The 11,016-nt window shown below is 44.1% G+C and overlaps 1 long non-coding RNA gene across 1 annotated transcript; it reads right to left on the bottom strand.

The window, feature by feature from the left end:
• Nucleotides 1–2,022: 2,022 nt before the first annotated feature.
• On the bottom strand, nucleotides 2,023–3,284 carry LOC137359820 (uncharacterized). The gene is made up of 3 exons (XR_010971569.1): nucleotides 3,199–3,284; nucleotides 2,706–2,787; nucleotides 2,023–2,377 (listed from the first exon to the last, which is right to left on the bottom strand). It is a non-coding gene; the product is annotated as an uncharacterized lncRNA (long non-coding RNA).
• Between the last annotated feature and the right edge of the window lie 7,732 nt (nucleotides 3,285–11,016).

Genomic DNA, 11,016 nt, shown 5'->3' with positions numbered 1-11,016 from the left:
GGGCAAATTATTGGAGAGGATTCCGAGAGACAGGATTTATGATTATTTGGAAATGCATAGTTAGATTAGTGACAGTCAGCTTGGCTTTGTGAGGGGCAGGTCATTGCTCACAAGCCTTATTGAATTCTTTGAAGATGTGACAAAACACGTTGATGAAGGAAGAGCAGTGGATGTGTTGTGTATGGATTTTAGTAAGGCGTTTGATAAGGCTCCCCGTGGTAGGCTCATTCAGAAAGTAAGGAGGCATGGGATTCGGGGAAAGTTGGCTGTCTGGATACAGAATTGGCTGGCCCATAGAAGACAGAGGGTGGTAGAAGATGGAAAGTATTCAGCCTGGAGCTCGGTGACCATTGGTGTTCCGCAGGGATTTGCTCTGGGACCTCTGCTCTTTGTGATTTTTATAAATGACTTGGATGAGGAAGTGAAAGGCTGGGTTAGCAAGTTTGCCGATGATACGAAGATTACTGGAGTTTTGGATAGTGTAAAAGGCTGTTGTAGGTTGCAACGGGACATTCACCAGGATGCAGAGTTGGGCTGAGAAGTGCAGATGGAGTTCAGCCTGAAAAAGTGTGAAGTGATTCATTTTGGAAGGTCGAATTTGAATGCAGAATACGGGCTAAAAGACAAGATTCTTGGTAGTGTGGAGGAACAGAGGGATCTTGGGGTCCGTGTCCATAGATCAGTCAACGTTGCCACCCAAGTTGATAGGGTTGTTAAGAAAGAGTATGGTGTGTTGACTTTCATTAACAGGGGGATTGAGTTTAAGAGCTGCGAGGTTATGCTCTATAAAGCCCTTGTTAGACCACACTTGGAATATTGTGTTCAGTTATGGTCGCCTCATTATAGGAAGGATGTGGAAGCTTTAGACAGGGTGCAGAGGAGATTTAGCAGGATGCTGCCTGGACTGGAGGGCATGTTTAACGAAGAAAGGTTGAGCGAGCTAGGGTTTTTCTCATTGGAGCGAAGAAGGATGAGAGGTGACTTGATAGAGTGTTACAAGATGATGAGAGGCATAGATAGAGTGGATAGCCAGAGACTTATTTCCAGGGCGGAAAGGGCAATCACCAGGGGGCATAATTTTAAGGTGATTGGAGGAAGGTTTCGGGGAGATTTCAGAGGTAGGTTCCTTACACAGAGAATGATGGGTGCGTGGAATGCATAGCCAGCGGTGATAGTAGAATCAGATACGTTCGGGGCATTTAAGCGACTCTTAGATAGGTACATGGATGATCGTAGTATGAAGGGTATGTAGGCAGTTTGATTCTGGAGTAGGTTAAAGGTTCGGCACAACATCGTGGGCCGAAGGGCCTGTACCGTGCTGCACTGTTCTCTGTTCTATGTTCAATGTTCTATTTCTGAAGAAATCGCATGAACATGCAAACCTAGTTCTCTGTCTCTCTCCACAGATGGTACCTGACCTGTGAAGTGTTTCCAGCATTATATGTTTTCAATTCCAGTAATGTTGCCCTCTGCTGGTGGATACGGGTGTTTCGGTAAGCCTCCCAATCAGAAAACTCACAATCTGCTGGAGAGTAGTGCACGGTGTAGTCTTCCCCTGACTGAGTAACAATTGCACTCCAGTGATGACTAACTGAAATATTAATCATTAAAGTGCAAAAACACATTAATTTCTGATCAGATTCTCCGACTGACCCGCCATGCGCGAGGGGAGTGTAGCACAGTAAAACCACATTGTATTGTCTCTCGGAATTGGTGCATATTTAGCACTTGAACCATAATATAGGAATTAATATTGACAAAGGCACACATTCCAATTAAAACAGGAAATAAATGTTTTTTAATTTTATGTTATTTCCATTGCACATCAACACTTACACTATAAACTGTAGTAATTTGTCCACATCGAGTATATCGCGGTGCAGGAAACAGTTACAATAAATGCAGATAAAAGAGACAGACCATTTATTTGTGGCCTGACGTATTCTAAACCTTCTTTAATAAGATATGAATATAAGAAGCGGTTACAGAACGAACTTCGTATAAACTCTTTTTGAATAAGCAATGATTTTAATCTCTGTGGCAATGTTGGTAATTACATGCGGAGTAACATATCTCAGTATTTGTACAGACAGAGAAATGATCCGAAATCAATTCTCTTTTGTATTTTAATTAAACGGAACACACACACTTTCAGACAAAATGTGGAGAAAAGCCAAATCTAGTTATTTCAACACCAAGTAATCTGGTGATTGATGAAGATAAAGTAATGTTTAAATCGTGAAGTGAAGCACATTCAGCATGTTCACACTGTGGGAAAAGTTCATGCCATTCTCTCAGAATATTTACACAGAATATTTTCCACCAGTCTGTGGTCCACCTTCAGACATCATTTGTAGGATTTGAGGCTGACTTTTAGCTGAAAGGACAGCAGACACGACTTGAGAGGGTTACGACAATGCAAACCATCAAACAGACACATCAAATACAGTATATGATCTCCTAGGAATATTCTTGTTTCTATAAGCCTCCTATTTCAAGATTAAGTGCACAGAATGTTCTCTCTGATACTTTAGAATCACTGACTGCTGAAAACACCACTGATTATCACATTACTATCAGAACCAGCCGGGACTGTACACATGGAACAAATCATACAGCATTGCTCTTACTGGGTTGATGTAGACATAAAATGTTTAACCAGACAGTCACTGCCCATCGTTGGTGGAATGTCTGCTATTGTGTACCTATCACAGTGAACATCCTCATTGTCTTCAAGATTGGAGGGAACCAGTAAAGCTGGTTCAGTGCGGGTCTGAGAGCTGTATACTGTGGGGAGAAGGATTATTTATTAATGATGGAACTGAAATCGAGTTCAGTTCGGGTCATCTATATAAGTGTCAATGAGGTGGTGGGGACTGGTATTTGAATGTTTTTCAGCTCCATTCACCGTGTTGTTATTTTCCCGCTGGATGATAGCAGATGAAGTGGATCTTCTGAGCCTGAATCAGGGTGGTCAGATTGAGCACTTGAAGGATTTCCAGTGGGAGTATTAATAAGAGAGATATTACAAAAGGAATAACATCAGGAAGTATTTTTTAAATTAAGTCAAGCATTAATTAGATAAATTTCCTTTCATCACAACATGAATTTAAATCAACCAGCGGTCTATGAAAACACCGATTGGAATGAAAGTCAAAGTAGTGACAGAGAGCTGGTGACTGTGGGAGTTTAACTCACCGAGAGTGGAGAGATCACCGCTGGCACTTGTCAGTGTGAAGAGATCATCAGGACCACTGTCCAGCAACAAGTGACCATCCTGAGTGTCAATGGCTCCAGTCTGAACATCATCATAATCACCCTGAAGCAGACCTGAGAGGAAATAATGATTTTCATAAAAATCACATGGTAAAACTGAATATTTAGAATGATATCATTAGACGTCAATCTACCGGGGCCTGCCAGGTTTGACTGTGATGTTCAGCTGTAGTGAGATTAGAGGCTGGAGAATGGTAGGACCATGTCGTGTCACGGTAGTTGAGTCTCTATAGGCCCATGCTATTCTAAACGCATCCAGCAATCGATTGAAAGACAGGAGCACTGTAGGACATTGGATGGGAGGACTGACAACTGGTGTGTTTGTTCGATGGCAGCACTCAGATCAAGTGTGGCGCTCAGGTTTTCTCATGCCACCCTGGAAGTGATCCTCCAGGCTGCAAGGTCAAGGAGGGAAGTGCATTTCCCATTGGGATGGCTGAAGGAGGCCGGCTAGGCAGGCAGAGAGGGCCTGGCAGGAGACTGATATGGAGGTGAGCAGACGTGAGGTGGTCCCATGTAAGAGGCTTCAGTGCAGGAACAGGATCAATGCCCGGATGTAGTATGGCAAGGTGAGTGCAGTGCCTAACATTAAGCTCACAGTCTTAAATGTCACAAAAGATGAAAATGTAATTGCAGGATGGATGCCCCCACTCATTGGTTCAGATCCTCCTCCATCACAGTGCACAGCTCAGTGACCGCCTCCCTGGAGAGGCACAATCTTCAGTGACACTGCTGCTCTATCATTTGCAGGAATCAGAGCCTCTGATGGTAAACCCTCTCTGGTGGGTAGCACCTTCTTCACTCAAGAAGCTGCTTGCGTGCGACTGTGCGCCCTGTTCATCCACACTCTCTTCCAGCCTCATGATTCTTGTCACTCTCAAAGAGACCTCAAAACAGGAGTGGCTGACACCAATTGTAAATTGCTGCACTCACTGCTCAAGGTCTCCATTCTTTTTACTTTGTATAACTATGTTGCCATTCGGAGTGGATGCTCATCCTGAATACTTCTGTTGTGATCGCCAAGATTGGTCAGCCTCCAGATTGCCAATATCGCGAGTCAGTATCGCTCTCCAGTACCACAATGCTTTTCACAGCCAAAACTGACCTTCCCCTTGCTTACAGATGGTGAATCTGTGAAAACTGTTGTTTATTTAGATATACAGCACTGAAACAGGCCCTTCTGCCTATCAACCTGCAAGTCTTTTGGCTGTGGGAAGAAACCGAAGCACCCGGAGGAAATCCACGCAGACACAGGGAGAACTAGCAAACTCCACACAGACAGTACCCAGAATTGAACCCGGATTGCTGGAGCTGTGAGGGTGCGGTGCTAACCACTGCGCCACTGTGCCGCCCTTTTGATGCACCTTCACTAAATTGTTAATAGCTTGGTAAATTGCCATGCATTCCTGTTGAAGAGGCTCAGTTACCGGCCCAGAGCCTTAAACTGCAGCCTCCACCCACCAGCTCTGCCGACTCAGGGAACATCACCGAACAGTGTAAAGACGTCGAGCTTCCTTTGCACCGCTATCCAGCAGCATTTTCCCTTGCAGTCTGTGGTCACTGAGTGAGAAAATTCTGGCCTCCCTTTTAAAGTCACATGTGTCCCATTGAATCACCTATACAACATGCACACAAATTTCGCATTTCACCGCCCAGACAACAGTGTCAGAAAACATCATGAACTGAAAGATTCATTCCGTTATACGACTGGGTTAAATCGACATGATTTTGAGAAATCCAAATTATTTCTCAATTTTCAAAACTAAAATCAGTCAGCAAATCTCCATGTCTTCAGCAGCATCATTTTACAGCGAGTAAGTTCTGATATATTTCATTGTTAATTTTAGATAGCAGATTGCGTTATGGATTAAAAAAACGTGATGGCAACAAGTAAAACTGCACCCACCCTGAATACTGGAGGAGTTCCCTTCAGGAATTTCTGATCCAGGATCCGTGTCACCCAAACTGTGACTGGTGTAATATTCAATCTGATTGAGGGACTCAATGGAATCAGCACCTGTTAAACACAAACATGGATGGTTATTGGAGAGATTAATTGTGACGTTCGAGTAAATAACATAATACCGTCATCATCTGGAGACAATGTCCTGGGCTTTGTTTCTGACACGATTGTGGAACATTCATCACAAAGACTGCAGTGGTTCAAGAGCAACTAGGGATGGAGCATAAATGTTGGCTCATACAGACAGCAGTTAAAACAATACACAGTACAGCTGGTGGGTTAGATTTCAGACATCAGAGAAGAGACAATAGTGTAAAACATAGTCGGTCAGCACAGTTTCTACATCTAGATCCTATCCTCCCTGCCCCGTCTCTTTCCCTTTCAGAGTCTCAAACGGCCGATGGTGGCTCCAAAACCGAACCCCACCCCAGATAATGGGGCAGGAAAGAGTGCAAGGAGGCTAATAACGGATTTGTTCGAAGAGTCATAGAGTCATAAAGCACAGAAATAGGCCCTTTGGCCCACCGCATCCATGCCGGCCATAATGCCGATCTATACTAATCCCAACTGCTTGCATTAATTCCATATCCCTTTATGCCTTGCTCATTCAAGTGCCTGTCCAGATGCCTCTTAAATGTTGCTACTGTTACATCCTCCACCACCTCCGCAGGCAGTTCATTCCAGAAAGCCACTATTCTTTGAGTGAAAAATTTACCCATTTTATCTCCTTTCAACCTCCTCCCTCTCACCTTAAATCGATGCCCTCGGGTTTTTGTCACCCTTAACATGGGAAACAGACTCTGGCTATCTACCTTATCTATGCCTCTCATAATTTTATATACCTCTGTCATGCCCCGTCTCAGCCTCCTTCGCTCCAGGGAAAGCAGACCCAGCCTATCCAATCTCTCTTTATACCTCAAGCCCTCCAAACCAGGTAACATCCTTCTGAATCTTTTCTGCACCCTCCAGAGCTTAATCACATCTTTCCTGTCGTGCAGCGAACAGAACTGCACACAGTACAAACCAATGATATATACAACTGTAAAATTACGTCCCAACTCTTGTACTCAATGCCTCAGTTAATGTAGGCAAGCATGCCATACGCCTTCTTCACCAGCCTGCCTACCAGTGTTGCCACTTTCAGGGAACTATGTACATGCACACCAAGGTCTCTCTGCTCAGCAACACTCCCCAGGGCACTGCCATTACCTATATATGGCCTGCCCTGGTTTAACTTCCCAAAATGCATCTCTTTGCAATTGTCTGCATTAATTTCCATTTGCCAATCTTTTCCTTGCCCACTTCTCCAGTTGATCTATATCCTGCTGTAACCTTAGACAACCTTCTTCACTGTCCACTATACCACCAATTTTTGTGTCATCTGCAAACTTACTAATCTTCCCCCGGACATTCTCATCCAAGTCATGAATATATATAACGAACAGCAGAGGGTCCAGCACCGATCCTTGCGACACACCCCTGGTCACCAGCCTCCAATCTGATAAACAAATCACTGCCACTACCCTCTGCCTCCAATCACCAAGCCAATTTTGTATTCAATTGGCTACCTCACCCTCGACCCCATGTGTTTGAACCTTCCCGATCAACCTACCATGCAGGACCTTGTCAAAGGCCTTGCTAAAGTTTATGCAGACAACGTCCATCGCCCTGCCCTCGTCAATCTCTTGGTCACCTCCTCAAAAACCTCAATCAAATTCGTGAGACATGATTTCCCACGCACAAAGCCATTCTGACTGGCCCGAATGAGACCATGCCTTTCCAGATGCATATAAATCCTGTCTCTCAGAATCCCTTCCAATAACTTTCCCACCACTGATGTAAGGCTCACCAGCCTGCAGTTCGCTGGCTTATTCCTGCTTCCGTTCTTAAATAAATGCACAACATTAGCTATCCTCCAGTCTTCTGGTACCTCACCTGTGGCTAACGATGATACTAAAATTTCTGCCAGGGCCCCAGCAACATCCTGCCTTGCTTCCTATAGCATCCTAGGATACACCTGGTCACACCCTGGAGATTTAACCACCTTAATGAGCTTTGAAACCTCCGAAACCTCCTCCTTTTTAATGTTGATGCGCTTCAGGATATCTGTGTTTCCTCTCTTGAACTCACTACCTTCCATGACCTTCTGCACGGGAAACACAGACGAAACGTATTCATTTAAGACCTTGTCCATTTCCCGTAGCTCCATACATCAATTGCCACATTGATCCTTAAGGGGATCCACTCTCTCCCGAGTTACCATTTTATTCTTAATATACTTGCAGAATCTTTTACGATTCTCCTTTATCTAATCAGCCAGGGAAATCATCTTTGTGTGTTTTGTTGTCACCTGAGTAATTTATATCAATGGTCAAATCGCCCTCCAAATATATCTCAGGACAGAACTTATATAGGTTTGGCAGTGTTGCTGCCCCAGTATCAAGGTGCAGAATTTGCAGATTTCATGTTAAACTTCAGAAAACAAATTGTTAGAATAAGTATTTTCTAGAAACCACCAAGTTCAGGTCAGGAGTTCCTGATGAGAACGTGTTTCTGACCCAGAAATCCAGTCACATAAAGAAATAAAATCTGAGTCAATGTGACTGTCTCCTCCTGAGAGCAGTGACTATTTATGGTCTAGTTTAAATGGAATAAAAACTTTGCATACGAATATATTGTGGGATTGGTGGATGGTATTGTGCACTGGAACCCCTGTCTCATCATCCCCAAAGAAACTGAATCCTGGTCAGATACCAGAATCCAGTTGAGTGAAATGTAATAACTGAGACCCACAGGAATGCTCTAGGCCTGGGTCATGGCCTGGACTACTTCAAAAGATAAATTGCAGCCCAAATTACAAACAAACAGAAATGACGTTAGTTAAGCAGGAACGACGAGTGGGAATCTTCCCAAACCCATTGTTCATTTTAGTTTACACACAGATATAGGCACACTCGCACTGTGATAGGACTCCTTCACATGGGGATAGTGAGCGGATTTCTGACAGTGTTCAGTCAGTAAAGTGACCATTAAAATGCGATGTTGAAGTGGAAATGACATTTGTCGCATGAAAATTCGTTTTGAAATTAAAAGCACAGACCTGAACGCCGGACCTGATAGGAATCCTTGCCAGGTGGAACACTCCCAATCTCTTCATAAATTGCTTGGTACAAACCAGCCGGTGAACCCTTGCCGCTAGTGACAGAACCTGTCAGATGGAGGGTCGGGAGATTAAAGTTTAGTTGCAACCCACGAGCGTTTAACAGTGAATTATCTGCGAACACATCCAAATCGCAGATATAGTGACAGTAAAGAGACAATGCCAGGTATTGTGAATGTGGAGTAGTTCTGTTGTGCGTATTTTTGTTTATGTCTATGTGTCTATTTTTCTACATACTCATACGTTCACCTGCAGCAGACTGGGGAGAAACGTGTTCACTGAGGAAAAGTTCAATCAAGTTTGTTAGAAACGATCTCCCTCTGACAAAGCCATGCTGACTATCCCTGATTAATGCCTGCCTCTCCATGTAGAGATTAATCCTGTTCCTCCGGATTTTTTCCAATAGTTTCCCTACTGCTGATGTTAGATTCACTGGCCAGCAATTACCTGGTATATCCCTGCTACCCCTCTTGAATAATGGTACTACATTCACTGTCCTTCAGTCCTCTGGTACATCTCCTGTGACCAGATAGGATTTGAAAATGTGTGCCAAATCCCCTGTTATCTCATCCCTTGTCTCACATAGCTGCCGGTTCACATCTCATCTGGGTCTGGAGATTGATCCAGTTTGAGCCCACTAAAATAGCTAATACTTCCTACCTTTCAATGCTAATTTGTTCAAGGACATCAGAATCCCCCTCCCTGATCTTCTCACCGACATCGTCCCTCTTCATGGGGAACACAGATGAAAAGTAATCTTTTAACACGTAATCTACGTCCTCTGGCTCCACACACAGATGGCCACTTTGGTCCCTAATCGGGCCTACTCCTCCTATTTCCCTTAATATACTTAAAACACGCCTTTGGGTGTCCATTATCTTGCTTGGCAGTGTTTTGCATGTCCCCTCTTCGCTCTCCTAATTCATTTTGTAAATATCCCCTACACGTTCTATACTCCTCTAGGGCCTCCAGCGTTTTCAGCGCTCTGAATCTGCCATCAGCCTCCTTATCCGAATCTCTATATCCCTTGATATCCACTATATCCCTGGACTTGTTGGTCCGACCCTTCAACTTTATGGGAACATTTTGGCCCTGAGCTCTCACTACTTCCTTTTTGAAGGTAACAGACCATGGGATCCAGGGCAATTTGGTAAAGTGGATCAAAAATTGGCTTAGTGGCAGGAGGCAGAGGGTGATGGTCGAAAGTTGCCAATGCGAGTGGAAGCCAGTGACCAATGGTGTACTACTGGAATCGATGCTGGGACCCTTGCTAATACACTGCATCTCAATGATTTAGATGTAAATATAGGAGGTATGATCAGTAAGTTCTCAGATAACAGAAAAATTGGTGGTGTCATAAACAGTGAGGAGGAACGCCTTATATTTCAGGACGAAATAGATGGGCTGGTAAGATGGGTGGGATAGTAGCAAATAGAATTTAATCCTGAGTACTGTGAGATGATGCATTTTGGGAGGACGTACAAGGCAAGGGGGTATACAATGGATGGTAGGACCCGAGGGAGTTCAGAGTGTCTGAGGGACCTTGGTGGACTTGTTGTTAAATCACTGAAGGCACAGGGAGATAAGGTGGTTCGGAAGGACATATGGGATACTTGCCTTTATTAGCCGAGGCATAGCATATATGAGCAGGAAGGTTATGATCAAGCTGCATAAAACGCTAGTTAGGCCACAGCTGGAGTACTGTTTACAGTTCCGGGCAACACACTATAGGAAGGATGTGATTGCACGGGAGAGGGTGCAGAGGAGATTCACCAGGATGTTGTAAGGGCTGGAATATTTCAGCTATGTCGAGAGGCTGGATAGGCTTGGGTTGTTTTCTTCAGAGCAGAAAAGGCTGAGGGGGTCCTGACTGAGGGATACAAAATTATGAAGGGCATTGATAGGATAGATGGGAAGAAACGGTTTCCATTAGCGGAGGGTTCCGTTACCGGGGGGCATGGATTTAGCATTAGGGGCAGAAAGTTTAGAGGGGATTTGAGGAAAAAAAATATTCCCCCAGAGGATGGTTGGAGTCTGGAACACACTGCCTGAACAGATGGTAGAGGCAGGAACCCTCACAACCTTTAAGGTGTTTAGATGAGCACGCAAAACACCATAGCATACAAGGCTAAGAGCCAAGTGCTGGGAAATGAGATCAGCATAGATAGCTGCTTGATTGTTGGCACAGACACCATGGGCTAAAGGGTCTGTTTATGTGCTGCATAACTCGATGACTCTATGACCTGATCTCGTGCTTTTTATCATTTGTAAACTACTGCTAGTCTAGTGAGGTTACAAAGCTTGATCTTATCCGCTTTCGGACTGTCTTGTTTCAGAGCCTATTCTGGTTCGGTCCTTGGCAGAGATACCAGGCCTATGCTGTCCTAGCTACAGAATCTTTCTTCATAAGAGAGAGAGAGTGCTATTTCTATAAAAACTCGATATTATTATGAATCATCTTGAAAAAACATGAATAGGATGGGAATAGAGGAGTATGGTCCTCGTAAGTGCAGAAGGTTGTAATTTAGACAGGCATCAAGATCGGCCCAGGCTTGCAGGGCTGAATGACCTATTTCTGTGATTTACTGTTCTTTGTTCTTTGTTGTTCGAAAAGTGT

This window comes from Heterodontus francisci, unplaced genomic scaffold (genome assembly GCF_036365525.1).
Source record: "Heterodontus francisci isolate sHetFra1 unplaced genomic scaffold, sHetFra1.hap1 HAP1_SCAFFOLD_74, whole genome shotgun sequence".
NCBI lineage: Eukaryota > Metazoa > Chordata > Chondrichthyes > Heterodontiformes > Heterodontidae > Heterodontus > Heterodontus francisci.
This window is presented reverse-complemented; position numbering and strand designations above follow the sequence as displayed.